At 42.4% G+C, this 15,111-nt stretch overlaps 1 protein-coding gene across 3 annotated transcripts in view; it reads right to left on the reverse strand.

The window, feature by feature from the left end:
• The window catches only part of ACSBG1 (acyl-CoA synthetase bubblegum family member 1), a 1,203,629-nt gene that overhangs the window by 256,339 nt on the left and 932,179 nt on the right, over positions 1–15,111 (reverse strand). The gene's annotated exons all lie outside the window — the stretch shown is intronic.

The following is a 15,111-nucleotide window of genomic DNA, read 5'->3' on the forward strand; positions in this document are numbered from 1 at the left end:
GTTGTTGAGATTTCAACCAGTGCAATGAATGTTGTTGTATGTATTGTAAGTTGTTCTTTTACAACCACATTTTTTACTACTTCTTGTGTGATATTACCAAACCAATAGGTGGTGCAGTAATGACATCAGTTGAATGTTTATTTCAATATCTTGGTGGCTAGTTGTGTGTGTGCTTTTATGTTCTTTGTTGTGTTCCTTTTTTGGGAAATGTTTGTGGTGTTTTTCTTTGCTTTCTTTTTCTTTTACGTCTTTCTTTTCATGCATGCGTTTTGTTGCTGTAAATAGATTACTAAAATAGTTTTTGTAATGTATTTTGAAATGTTTTGGTTTAACATATAATTGTGTTTGTGTTGTGTGTGAAAAACGAAAATGTGCTGATTCATTTTGTGTTTTTATAGTGAATTATACTCACAAGATTTGTGATGAGGTTTGTATTCTTTTTTGTCTTCTTATTTTCTTTTAATGTTGATATCTCACCTATAAAAAATAAGTCATATTATTAAAATATGAAATGTTGTGCCAGTGTTACATATGGTATAATAGTGCCTACAGTCGTATTGACATTTTGTATATTGTGCTAGGAACGGTAAACTAGTAGCTTTATGTGTATTAATATTATATTTGCATTAGAAACATCTGAATATTATGTCCACATTTGTTGAAGCATTTGTAAGACGCCTATTGAATCATCCAACTGTTTACTTAATGCACCTGTATGTTTTGATTGTGAGGATATTTAATGCTATGGCTTACATTTATATTATTATCTTACATATATTGGTATGTGTAGTATGCTAGTGCCTAGAGTTGTATTAACATATTCAATATAGTGCTATTAAAGATACGCTAGTAGTTACTTATGTTTTATTTTTTATTTAGCATTTGTAATATAACAGTTCTGTTGACGTTATGTAGCATATGAAGTATATTGACTTGTCCAACTGTTTACTGTACACACCATTATGTTATAATTGTAAGGACATTTTATGTTAATACTTACATTTGTATTAATATTTTCTATCTAGTAATATTTATAGTACGGTAGTGTCTACATTTGTATTGACATTTTGGATATCGTGATATCAACAGTATGCAAGTGGCTTTATGAGCATTTGTATTCATATTTCCTATATAGTAATATTTATAGTACAGTAGTGCCTAGATTCGTTTTTGACATTTTGTATATAGTGCTATGTTTGTTGGTTTATTTGTATTGCGCTCCAGACCCTTAGGTATCAGGACAAAGGGGTTACAAGAAAATTCGAAGCTTAGTTACAAAGTAGGATAGCATAGATACAATACATTCTATACATTGCAAAATACACAGCAGGACAGCAAATATACATTATAAGTATATACATGAGTATACATTGTAGATATATACATGGGCAGAGAAAAGCAGATACCGATTGGTTATAGAGCTATCCAAATGATGGAAGATTTAGAGGTCAGTGGATTTGAGCCAGTTAATGCAGCTAGATCTGAAGCTATGATATTACTGGTCTTCATGGATGGTAGGTGGCAGGGAGTTTCAGAGCTGGGCTGCTTTAACTGGAAAGCTACTGCCTCCTACTTTGGAGAGTTTGAAATTGGGGACATGGAGCCAGTTAGTTCGAGATAGTCTGGATGCTCTGGTGGAGGTCCTTCTATGGAATCTCTCTGTTAGATAACTAGGTGCTACATTATTCAGGGATTTGTATGTATATGAGGCAATTTTCAGCTTTATTTTGTCATTTGTGGAGAGCCAATTATTTTGATGCCTGGTTCCAGAAATATGCTCTCTCCTGGCTAATCCCAAGGTCACTCTGACGGCGTTGTTTTGAAGTATTTGGATTTTTTTGATGAATCATTTGTTGGATCCGAAGTAGAGGGTATTGCAATAGTCAAGCCTGGACAAAATGAGAGCTCTGGCCAGGATAATACAACTATTGTTGGATAGGAAAGGTTTACCAGTTCTTATAAGTTTGCAGGTATACGCAGTAGTGGAAGTCATGCTGTTGACTTGTTTGGAGAAGGAGAGGGTTGAGTCCAGGTAAAATCCCTGGGTTTTTACCTTATTAGCCACTTTAATAAGGTTGGTAGCGATTATGAAGGACGCGTATTCGGGTCCTAGTTTCTTAAGGTTGTTGGGGTTCCCAGAATGATGATCTCTGTTTTGTCACCATTCAGGCATAGACCATGAGTCGCCATCCATGCCTGGATGATGAGATAAACCCTGTTCACCAAGGCCAAATCCTCAGCGTAATACCCTGAAAGTGGGAGGAGAATCTGTGTATCATCTCCATAGTTAGTGTAGGTGATACCAAGATTGTCCAGATCATCGAAGAGGGGCTTAGTGACTATGTTGTATAGCGTGGGAGAGACACATGATCCCTGAGGGACCCCACAAGTTATGGGATGGAGTCAGCCACTGCTGAGGGTGAGAATACTCGCATGGTTCTCTCACTCAGAAATGATTCGATCCAGGTTATGGCCTCCCTGGAAAAATGAGCTGCTGGGTTCAAATGACTGCATAGGACCCTGTGATCCACCAGGTCAAAAGCAGCTGAGAGGTCAAGGAGGAGAAGGAGTGCTGATTTCCCCTTGTCCCTAAGTTCATGAACCTAGGTCTTCAGGTGGATGAGGGCTGTCTCTGTTCTGTGTTGTGGCCGGAAACCAGATTGGCATGCGCCCAGGAGGTGGCGTAGTTCCAAGTACTTCTGGATTTGTGTGTAGGCAACCTTATCTAGAATTTTTACGAGAAAAGGAACTGTCATAATGGGCCGGTAGTTGGTGGGTATCAGTGGGTCTAGCATTTGTTTTTTTAACAGGGGGAGTACCCATGATCCTTTTAAGTTGGTGGGGATGGTGCCAGATGTAAATGAGGCGTTTATTAGTTTGGAGCTAAAGGGAGGCTAGATCCCTTGCAGCGTCCTTGATAAGCTGAGCTGGACAAAGGTCTCCCTGGCAGGTGGACGGATTTAGAGAGAGTATAATTTTTTCAACCTCCAGGATTGAAGTTTTAGAAAAGTTGAAGCGAGTGGGAGGGGGGTTGAAGGGAGTCTTAGGAGGAGATGATGGTGAAGGGGGTGTAAGCATTAGTGGTAAGGGTGTTAGGCAGTGGTACATTTGCAGACAAGTTCAGGGATGCTTTTTTGCTATTTTTTTTTGGAGCGTGGCTACTTTATTAGATAACGCAAGTTGGATGCTGGAGCACCAGCTTTGATCTTTGGTGCAAATGTCTGGAATAGGGATGGGGTTTCTAGCTCTTTGAGGATTGTAAATAGCTCCTTCATGCTGGAGTTGGCTTGAGAAATCCGATTGTTGTTGGATTCTTTTTTGCCCAGGCACATTTCTTTTTTGTAGATGGTTGAGATCCCAGTGAGTTTGGATTTATTATCACTTGAAGGGGATAGTTGCCATGCAGCCTCACACATTCTTTTTTTTGTCTTAGTTCTTTTAGGTATGGGATGAACCATTATTCAGATGAGTTTTAGGCTTACTTGGTCTTTGTTTTAATGGGGAAATTAAGTCTAGTGAGGTTGCCATAATTTTGTTGTACTCGTCAACCAGGGTGCCTGGATCAGTGCTATCTGAAAGAGAGTTGAGGATGGGGAGGATGGCTAGGATGAGTTTGTCCACGGTAATATTCTTTTTATTTCTGGTCAAGGTAGGCGGGCGGTGGGTATCAGGGTGGGGAGAGGTCTAGTTGTGTTAAGCACAAAGGACACCAGTAAGTGGTCTGTCCAAGTTAGAGGGGAGATGGAGGTGATGTTGGCATGGCAGTTAAGGTCTGCCACCCAGTCTAGTATTTTTCCTTTGTTGTGAGTGTGTGAGAGGAATTTTTGGATTAGGCCAAATTCAGTCTGGATAGTGGCAACATTAGTGGCTGGTTTGTCAAGCAGGACATTAAATCCTAGGTTAAGATTGGAGTTTGACTGTGAGCGTTTCACATGACTTGAGGTTTTGGGATGGGACAAGTCTCATGACTAGGCTGGATTTAAAAATAAAGGTGATACCTCCGCCTCGGGCCTCCTGTCTGTCTTGTCTGAGGATGGAGTAGCCATCAGGTATTGCTAGCATGAGTTTAGGGCCTGCTGCATCATGTAACCATGTCTCAGTTAAGGCGAGAAAGTCAAGGTTATCAGTTAAAATCAAGTCTGCAATTTCAGTGGCATACGCCGTCAGGGACCTAGTATTTAGTAGGGCCCCCTTTAGTAAGGGTGTGTCTTCTTTAGGTTGCTGGATGCAGTGTTTAGCAGTGGCTATACAGTGCGTAATACTGTGCTTAATATTGGTGATCATTTGTCTTGTGGGGTGATTGTTCTTTCGGTTAAATGTAGTTGTGCATCTAACAAGGGGTTCAAATATTTTCGCTAGTCTAGATCTGAGTCTCATGTTCCTTGAATTAGTGTCACAGGGGGAGGAGGTGACTAAATTTGTGTTATTGGTCTTGCTAGAGTTGCATGGGTTGCATCTGCCGTCAACTTGGTATTAGGCCAATTTACGGGGTCTCGATGATGAGGGAGAGCGAGTCTGCCAGAACACCATAGGATATTAAGCGTGAGTAAAGCACCTAGGGCACTAAGGTTATGGACTGGACTGTGATAAACATGCTATGAACAGTAGGCAAGTGGCTACATTAGTATTGGTGACATATGCCACTGCTTGCATCTGTATTAACATGTTCTATCTAGTACCATTTATAGAACGGTAGTGCCTATATTTGTATTGTAATTTTGTACATGGTGATATTAATTATATGCTAGTGCCTTTATTGTTTTATTGCATTATGAAATTAGTAAGTTCAAGTGCAGGTTTTATAATTTACAATATACATGTTTAAACAATAATTGATTCAGTAGTAAAAGGCAAAGTAAAACAAAAAAGATTTATTAACCTGGCTCCATTGAAGGCTTGAAAAGAGTGGTTGTTGAAATGTTCACATTTGTTGCAATGAAATAGTTATAACATATTCATTTTAAAGTATAAAATGGTAAAATGACAAGTTTAACATTATTTATTTTAAAAGAATATACGTTTATAAAGGGTACTTACTTTGCATCCGCCCTGGTCACTATCTTCAATTGAAGTGATTTATATTATTAATAGGCTTGGTTGAATAACTTGCACGTTTGGGTATGATCTAAAGCATACACAGCATGTGCATTTGTTGTAACGTAAGTTAAATTGAGTGTTTCTGCATTTTGATTGGTTGATGTACATTATGCATGCACAGTTGGAAGTTATTTGCACGTGCTGTTTGTGAAAGAAGAAGTTCTATTTTTATTTAAACATTTCATGTTGCATTTTTCCAAAAATAGAACCCTGGATACGTTTGTAAGAAAACGTGTGGTGTATTTATTATGTGTATTTGTCAATCTTAGTTGTGAAAGTTTCCTACATACCTATTTGTCAACAATGTAACTGTATTTAACATTATGCATGCATGCATATTTGTTGCGTTTCTGCATTATTGATGTCACGTGATTACATGTATAGGTGCATCGTTAGTACAGTGGACATGAGCACAATGTTTGTAGCTTAGTCTACATTATGCATGCATGCATGTATGTTGCTTTGTATGTAAAGCAAAACATGTACTTTACGTTTAGCATGCGCAAATTATTGTAGTTTACTTTTAGCATGCCTGTTAGGCAAATTATTGTAGTTTACTTTTAGCATGCCTGTTAGGCAAATTATTGTACTTTACGTTTAGCATGCCTGTTATGCAAATTATTGTAGTTTACTTTTAGCATGCCTGTTAGGCAAATTATTGTACTTTACGTTTAGCATGCCTGTTAGGCAAATTATTATAGTTTACTTTTAGCATGCCTGTTAGGCAAATTATTGTACTTTACGTTTAGCATGCCTGTTAGGCAAATTATTGTAGTTTACTTTTAGCATGCCTGTTAGGCAAATTATTGTACTTTACGTTTAGCATGCCTGTTATGCAAATTATTGTAGTTTACTTTTAGCATGCCTGTTAGGCAAATTATTGTACTTTACGTTTAGCATGCCTGTTAGGCAAATTATTGTAGTTTACTTTTAGCATGCCTGTTAGGCAAATTATTGTAGTTTACTTTTAGCATACCTGTATGCACATTTGTATGCACGTGATTATTATTGTATTTTGCATCCATTTTAAAATATATTTTTAACATGTGTGGTTATTTGAACCTTTTTTTAAATGTAGGTCAAAACAGTGTTAATTGTTGGAGATTCATAGGCCCATAGGAACTCTGTTGTAAAATCATGCCTAGCAGGATTATTTCCAGCAACAAAAATAATTGTTTGTGTTTGGCAGCACACAAAGTGTGGATGCGGGGAAGTGTGAATCACTGGAAAATTAAGCGTGCTCACACAACTGTAAATAGGTGTATATACATTTTCAGTTGAACATGGACTACATTTTATTTTTCACAAAAATATTACGAGTCAAATTGACACAATTTTTTGGATGGATGGAGTACATTTGACAGATAAGGGGAGTTGCTTTTTTGGCCAATATTCTTGAATGCCTTTGTAATGTTTCACAGTAATGTGCTCCTTTACCTTTTTTAATAGCATATACCTTTCTGTTAATAAATTGTTATGTGTTTCCTTGGCTAAATTATGTATTTCCTTGCATTTGCTGTGTGTGGTTATAATTGTGTTGGCTGAATATTTTTCCTGGAAGTATATGTTTTCTTGCTTGAGTGTATTGTTGAAATGTGTATTCTGTGGGGGTTGAGGGTATGTTTGGAATATGAACGCAGTGGCGGTTAGTGCATATGCTGTGTGTGATTATGATACTGGCTGAATATTGTTCCTGGAATTATGTGTTTTCTTGCTTGAGTGTATGTTGGAATATGTACACTGTGGGGGTTCAGGGTATGTTTGGAAGGTGTGCGCAATGGAGGACAGAACATATGCTGTGCATGGTTATGGTAATGTCTGAATATAGTTGCTGTAATTATGTCTTTTGCTGCTTGAGTGTATGTTGGAATGTGTACACAGTGGGGGTTTGTGTGCGGGTGTATTTTGTGTGGGTATGTATGCTGTGTGTTATATGTGTGGGTGTGTATGTTGTGTGTGTCGTGTTCTCTGTGGGTGTGTGTGTATGTTGTATTAGTGTTTTGTGAAGGCATCATGACGCAAGACACAGATAACAGATTCAAAGTTCAAACAGATCTGTTTTATTAACTTAAATGTCAGGATGGTTGCAGGCCTAACCTGCCCTATACTAAGGTTGGATTCCCCTAACTAAATAGCCTAACCAGAAACCCTAGGCTCTCTTGCCCACACAGGTTTTTCTCTATCTGTACCTGTTTGATGGCTCACACCCACTTGGCTTCTCCTTGCCAGCCTCTTGGCTTTGCCACAATTTTTTTTCAACCCAATGCTTTGGGTTCATTTCCTCATGCGTATGCTTTTTCATTCATTTGGCATCTATTTCCGTTTTCCCATTGCACCTAGGAGCACCCCGGTCTGAGTGATCTTCCCTCTTCACTGATTGGTCCCTGGCGTCTCCTCTGGGCAGCTGTGCTTTTGGTTTAGGGTCCGCCAACACTTTTCCTTTGACCACGAAGCCCTGCTCACACTTCAATTTCTCTCTGTATCCTGCCGGCAGCTCTGCTTTCTCTCTGCTGACACTTTCGGGCACAGGCTGGTGGTCCCCTTCCAGTTACTGGATGCTCCTCACCACTTCCAGTACTTGACTCCTTGCCCTGGGTGACCCAGCAAAGGGCAAACAGATACGGGCCAACTTCCAGCTTTTCTTCCAGCCTCTTTGCCGCTTTGCCTTTTAGCTATTGCTTTTCTGTGTCCTGCTAATTGCTTGTGAGTACCAATTATGTCTTTGCTCTGACCCGCCCACACAAAGCACTGCTCTTAGTATCTCTTCCTTTCTCTTCTACTTCTTTCTCCATTCTCCTCTGCTCAAAACCATTTCAACTCTCTTCCAATCCCTATCATCTCTTTTCCTCAATGCCACCCCTCTTATTGCTCACCTACTCTATTCACAAAACCTAAAACCCTAACCTTCATCACACTTTCTCGCATCTAGCCCCAGCACCTCCCTACTTCGCAGACTCAGCATCAGTATGCTTCTATATTTCACTCTCTTTGTAGTGCTCTGTGGAATGCACAATCTGTCTGTAACAAGACTCATTTTACCTCCAACTTCCTTCTTTCCCATTCTCTCTCTCTTGATCTTATTACTCTTACAGAAACCTGGATTTCTTCTTAAGACTCTGCAATGCTTGCTGCCCTTCACAACCCTGGCTACACCGTCATCCACTGTCCTCCCCCAGATGGTAGGAGTGGTGGGATAGGACTGTTCGCATCTTTCAAACTTGCTATCTCTCCTACTCCCCTATCTCCCACTTTTCATCCCTCATTCGAATACATTATCTTCACAATCACTGCTCCCTATAACACTCATATTATGTGTCTCTATCGGCCACCTGGTCCCGCTGGAACAATCTATTGACCACCTCTCCAAACTGATTGACTCCCTTCCTCCCCATCATCACCTCATTGTTACTGGTGATTTTAACCTACCCTCTTTCTCCACTCCTCTGTCCACTGGCTTTAGCACTCTTCTCCTTAACGCTTATTTTGTTCTGTCCACTCTCTTCCCACCCATACAAATGGTAACTCCTTTGACCTTATTCTCATCTATTCTAAACTCTCTGCATCTAATATCTCCATAGCAACTTCTCTCTCTGATCTTTCCAACATCTTTGCCACAATCTTCACTCCTACTTCCACCTCTCTCTCTCCATCTACCACATCCATTACCCAACGCAGGTTTCCCTCCTCCAAATGTCCTATCTATCTCTCCGACCTACACAGCTTTCTCTCCTCCAATTCAAAATTCACTGTTCCATCCACTGATAAAGACTTTGCTAACTTTAACACTGCTCTTAACGCTCCCTTTCACTTCCCTCTTACTACATTCACTCGTTTGAACCCTCACTTCCACAGCCTTGGATTACACCTACCATCAGCATCCTAAAAACAACAATGAGTAAAAACCTTCACACTTGGCAAAGATCTAGACACTCCTCGGATTCCCAACTCTACCTGACTGCTCTTCAAAACTCCTCTGCTCTCGACTCACTCTGCCAAACGTGACAGTGAAGTAATGGAGTTTGCCGCCTGCTCACAGACCAACTGGAGCCAAGAGGTAACTCACTGGTGAGTTTATTCCTTGACTGTGAGCACAGATAACACTGATGGATAGAGTACTGGAGCATCCATCCTTGGCAGCTAGTCTCCTATAACTGTCACTCTCAGAACTATAGAACCTGGTCACCCACCACACTCCAGCATTCCACATGGCATGACACCATTCTGCATCACACACCAAAACCCATAGGAACACTCTTGTATCTCTCTCTCACTTCATCTCAATCCTCTCAACCCAGGTGGCACCAAAAATCTCTCAATTCAATTCTCTCACCTCCTAAACCCTCCTCCATCTCCTCTACTCTTTCTGAGAATGATCCAGCGGTCTACTTTGCTTCAGAAATTGTCAATATTCAAAATATCCTTACAAAGTACCTTCTATACCCCCAGCTTCTGGCTTTTTGCCACCACCTCAACCCTCCTCTCCTGCAACAATGTCTTTCTTTGCCCCCACTAACCCTGATGAGATTCTTGACCTTCTCCTCCGGGCTAACACTTCATGTGCCCCCATCTCATAGCTCCCAGTTTTGCTCCTTATCTTACTTCCCTCTTCATCTCCTGTTTTGACAGTGCCACTTTTCCATCATCCTACAAGTCAGCTACTGTCATCCTTAGCCTTAAGAAACCTAGCCTAGATCTTAACTGTCCTACCAACCTTTGTCCTGTCCCTCTTCTACCTCACTATTCCAAAATCCTAGAACATGTAGTTTTCAACTGACTTACTGAGTTCCTTGACACAGAACGTACGGGATCCTCTTCAATCTGGCTTCCAATCTCTGCACTCTACTGAGTCAGCTCTCCTCAATGTCAGCAACTACAGCTCTTCTGCTGGTCATGCTATCCGTTCATCTATTCACATTCTTCTCAACCTCTCTGTTGCCTTCTATATCGTCAACCATTCTGACCTTCTCACAAAACTTTCTATCCCAGGCTTCCGAGATAGGTCCCTCGCTTGGTTTGCTTCATATCATGCCCCAGACACTTCCAGGTGTCCTTGAAAAGCCGTACCTGGGTCCACTTCTCCTCACTCTTTATACCTCTGCTCTTGGCACCTTGATCTCCTCCTATGGCTTCCATCTGCTATCAACTCTTCACTGATGACACTCAGATCTTTTTTCCCGCTTAGCCAATGACCTACTGTCAAAAATGTCTAACTGTCTGACATAAAATATGGCATCTCACTCGCTCATGCTCAACTCCACTAAGACTGAAGTTCTCTACTTCCCATCCAAACAGGCTATCTCTTCCTCTACCCCTCTTCTGTTCTTGTCTGCTGGGTACCTTCCCTTCTCTGCTCCTGCTCACAACCTCAGTGTCTTCTTTGACCCATCTGATTACTTCTCGCTCTTCATCTCCAAATCTGCCACTGCGGCACGGTTTAGTCTCCTCAACATCAGAAAAATAAGACATCTTCTTCCCTTCAACACTGCTAAGAACCAAATCTCCTCTTTAGCACTCTCTCGATCTGACTACAGTGCCATGTCTACTGTATGGCCTTCCCAATTATGCTTTTTCACTTCTCGACAAAGTCATCATCTTTGCTGTCCGTAAACTTTTCAACCTTCCCCGTTTCACCTCCACCTCTCCAGACCATTGTACGTTTTTCTGGTGATCTATGAGACAGAGCGCAATTCGCACCAAGATACCTTTCGGCCCATCTCACTCCTTACTCTCTCCCTTGCTCCCTGCGATCATCCTCGACTCAACACCTTCACCTTTTGTGGTAATGTGGACTGCGGGAAGTTTAAACAAGAGGGTTGTGAATGTGGTTCAGTAGCAACCCAAACAGCGAAGTATAACAGTCCAAAATACAGGAATGTCCCATCAAGGGCCTATAAAAATAAATATAAATGAAAATATATATACTTTAATGAAATATATCATGTACGATATTAACTAACTAAATAACTAACTAAAAAGCACTGCAGAAACCCACCCCTGTAGAAAGAACATAGACTATGCAAAGATAGCAGATGCAGCACTTTGGGTAATGAAATGGGGAGTAAATGATATTAAAAACCATCATCTTCAAAAAGGATATGTTCTTGAGGTTGCAAAAGGGATTACAATGTCCTATCCAGTCTCTGGGGCCCAAGGATGGATCAAGGGGGCAGATACCAGTCAATAATACCTTTTAAAATGTCTTGGTGGTTTAAATACATCGAACGAGGCTTCTCAGCATCATTTGACGGGCGAAAACAGGAGATAGCCGCAATTTCAAAGTATCTACACAAGCTGTGCGGATCGAGCAGAGGCAACAAGTTGCGTCAGATGGCGCAGTGAGGCAGCAAACAGAGTCGACCAGGCAAACAGTAATTCGAAGAACAATGAATGCCAAAGGCAGCTCCGAAGGGTCCTGGTGGTTCGCTCAGCATCAAATACGATCAAATCATGGCTCAGAGTTTGTCTACATTGGAAATACAGGGATTGTGGCTGTTCTGACTTTCAGGAGCTGTGATTTCCACTCAAGGGTCTCAAAGGTCAATATGAGCCCTTTTCTTGGGCTCCCAAACACGGGGGAGGCTAGCACACACCTTCAAGGGTCCTGCGGCACAATGCGGTCCTGGGCAACAGTGTGGCTTGTAGAGAGGCAGGTCTGGGTCCAGCAGCAGAGTTGACTGCCAATGGTCCTGTGGGATGGCAAGGAGACAGAGCTCTCCTCTGCCTTGGAACACCTGCCTTCGCGTCACAACTGGAGTACTTTAGAAAGGACTGCTCTCCCATCAGGGTCCAACAACAACTTCTTGAAATGTTGGAGTCCAAAGATGATTCAAAGGCATTGGGCCTCATAACACGGATGGCGCTAAGGGATTACTGGCACTGGTAAGGGCAACGGTGCCGGTAATCCCTTAGCGCCATACTACGAGGTCCCTCAGCGGGTCCCGTCCTTAATGTGTGGCCAGACCACACGTTAAGGAAGGGACCCGCTGAGGGACTTCAGGGCAAATAATGGTACCGCTAATAGCGGTACCGTTATTTGCTTCTTCCCCATTCCCATTGAGCCCTATAGGGGCTCAAATGGGAATGGGGAAGAGCCTTGGTGAATGGGGAATTACCGCCCGCCAACCTTGGAATGGGGCGGTAATTCACCCATTCACCAAGGCGGAATCGGTAAAATACCGGTGGCAACCATGACGCTAATAGCGCCATGGTTACCGCCGTCCGTGTAATGAGGCCCATTGTGTGAGACTTTGTGACTCATCGAGTAGGTAAACCAGGACAGTGTGTTGGGTACTAGAGCCAGGACCTCAGGGTAGGAAGATGAAGAAGGCATAGTAACCCAACCTGTAGAGGGTTTCAGCAGGTCAGTCTCTAGGTGAAAGCTCTGGGATTCATTCTGGTAGTACCTAGCCATTGCATATGCAGCTGCCCAGGCATAACATGCTGATGCGCCTAGGGACCCGAGAGCCTGATGAAGGAGTGCAAGATGAGAAACAGATGATCTGAATATATGGAAAGACTATGGGCCTCATTACGACCCATGTGGAATGGGTTAACTGTTTCCGCTAATGGATGCAGACCCGTTAACACCATTCCGCATGATTACGAGGTCCCCTCGCGGGACCCGGTAAGGACGCCTGGCAAAACCAGGCGTCGTTATTGGGTCCCGCGAGGGGTCCAGGGAGCTAAAAACGGGCCGGTCGTAATCGGCCCGTTGTTAGCTCCCTCTCCCATTCCCATTGAGCCCTGTGGGGGCTCAAATGGAAATGGGAATGGGGAAGGTCCGGCCCCGGGTTCCCTGAGGGATGAATTACTGGGCCCTCCGAATTCGGAATGGCCCGGTAATTCCCCATTCAGGGAACCCGGTAACGGAGCCCGGTTTGGCAGCAGCCATGGAGCTAATAGCTCCATGGCTACCGCCAAACTCGTAATGAGGCCCTATGTGCTCTAGCACCTTGAAGCGTCTGTGTGCTAGATGGAATTACCAATAATAATACTGCTTTAATCTCAAAGAAGTAAAGCAGGGTGAATAAACACTCATCAAATCGATGTATGCAGGATCACAATGTCTTTTTCGATTATACTCAGTTTATATAATGCTCAATGCGTCATTTATCATGTCATCCTACGTGGCAAATAGTAAAACCTATCGAGGGGTGGGATTGGATTAGGCGAACATGTCTATATATAGATAGTACTTGTGTTAATGCCTCATTGGCGGTCTCTTGTCTGTGAGACACACCCTGAGCTACTTCTATAGACGTGGTGTAATATACTTGTCATAGCAGAGAATATGGCATTGGAATAATACTTTGCAACATTGTATGTAAAAGTGCATGGCAGGCTTTTCTGATTGGTTGGCAACCCAAATCCAACCTTGGACATTCGACTCGCTAGCAGCACGTACATAGAAACAAAACACAGGTGCTTGAAGATATGTTTCCTCTCCCAGTGTTTTCCCTATTAGTCTACCCTCTCTCATCAGTAGTCCTCATGCCAGTGTCTTCTGTTTGAAGGCTGACCTTGCCAGTCTGCACTGTCTCAGGACATTCGAGGGAGTGTAGGCACGGTTCTATGTTCTTTCATCGTCGGGCAGTATTACGAGAGGCTTTTAAATGTGTATAAAATGTTGAAAAATGTCATCAAATTTCTTTTCTCCAAACCTCCCCTCAAACCCCTATTTTTAACTATTGTCAACCCCCAAACCCCTTATCTACCCTTTCCCACCCCGCAAAACATTCAATGACATTTGTCGTCATTTTATTCACGTTTAAAAGGCAGTGGTATTACACCATTATCTTAGCTTCCGACTTAATGAAAAGCCCTTGTTTGCAAGCTCTCCATCACATGTTATAAGATCATGATTTGTCCATGTCAGCAATGCATTTAACACCATTTGATTCAATTACGCTGAGTGCAGTTGCTTCTCTTTGCCTTTAGAGACTTGCTCACTCTATCCCATATAAACGTTGTGCACTTTTAATTATCCAATACATGGCATCCATAAATGTTCTTGTTCCTCCTAATCATTGGGAAATATGTCCTCGCACATGGTCTGCTTGTTAGACTCCCTTTGTGCTTTTCCTCCATCTCTCGAAGTAGCATCCTTGGTTCCAAGCTTATGTACTCCTCTATTTTGCAAGGGAAAACAACTTCTTCATCACCTCTTCACTTTAAGATCCTGGGCTCGTATTTTGAGGTAGTTGGGTTAATTGACATAAGCCGTGGTCCATCTTCTTCTAATGGTCCTCCTAAACGTTGAATATATACCTCTCACAAGCATGCTTCTATATGGTCTTTCTACCTTGTGTTTCAGCCTATTTACAGTAATTGACCACTTGGTCACTTAATTCTTCTCTGTTTGTGATTACTGTATAGTAGGGTACATGTTTCTCTTAGTGCTTTGGTGACATCATCATTCTCAAGGATTTTCATATCTTTCAGCATAGGTTCTTATATATTCTTTATGACATTCCTTTGCTATCATTGGGGTGTGTTTTCATGCACATCCATTCTGTTCATGGTTGCATTTCGACAGTTAGGCAAAGTGCATCCTTCTTTCCTCCACTATGGGGGTCATTCCGAGGTGGGCGGTAAGGGGTTACCGCACCGGTAAGGATGCCGGTGCCGGTAACCCCTTACCACCCTATTCCGAGGTTCCCTAGCGGGACCCGCTGATAACGTCCTTAGCGGGTCCCATCAGGGGACCAGGGAGCAAATAACGGGCCCGCAATTTGGGGAATGGGAAATGGTTTTCTGAATGGGAGTTACCGGGTCCTCCAAGGTTGGAATGACCCGGTAAGTCCCCATTCAGAGACACCGGACCCGGACCCGGGTTTGGAGGCAGCCATGGTGCTAATAGCACCATGGCTGCCTCCAAACTCGGAATGACCCCCTATGTCAGCTTGCAGGTACACTCTGAAGGGTTGTCTGAGTGCATATCGTCTCTCATATACTCAACATGATAGAGGAATATTGCAAGGATTCAGGCATGGGTCTTCATCTGCCAACCCAATA

This window comes from Ambystoma mexicanum, chromosome 11, assembly GCF_040938575.1.
Source record: "Ambystoma mexicanum isolate Mex_15411 chromosome 11, UKY_AmexF1_1, whole genome shotgun sequence".
NCBI classification, from domain to species: Eukaryota; Metazoa; Chordata; class Amphibia; order Caudata; family Ambystomatidae; genus Ambystoma; species Ambystoma mexicanum.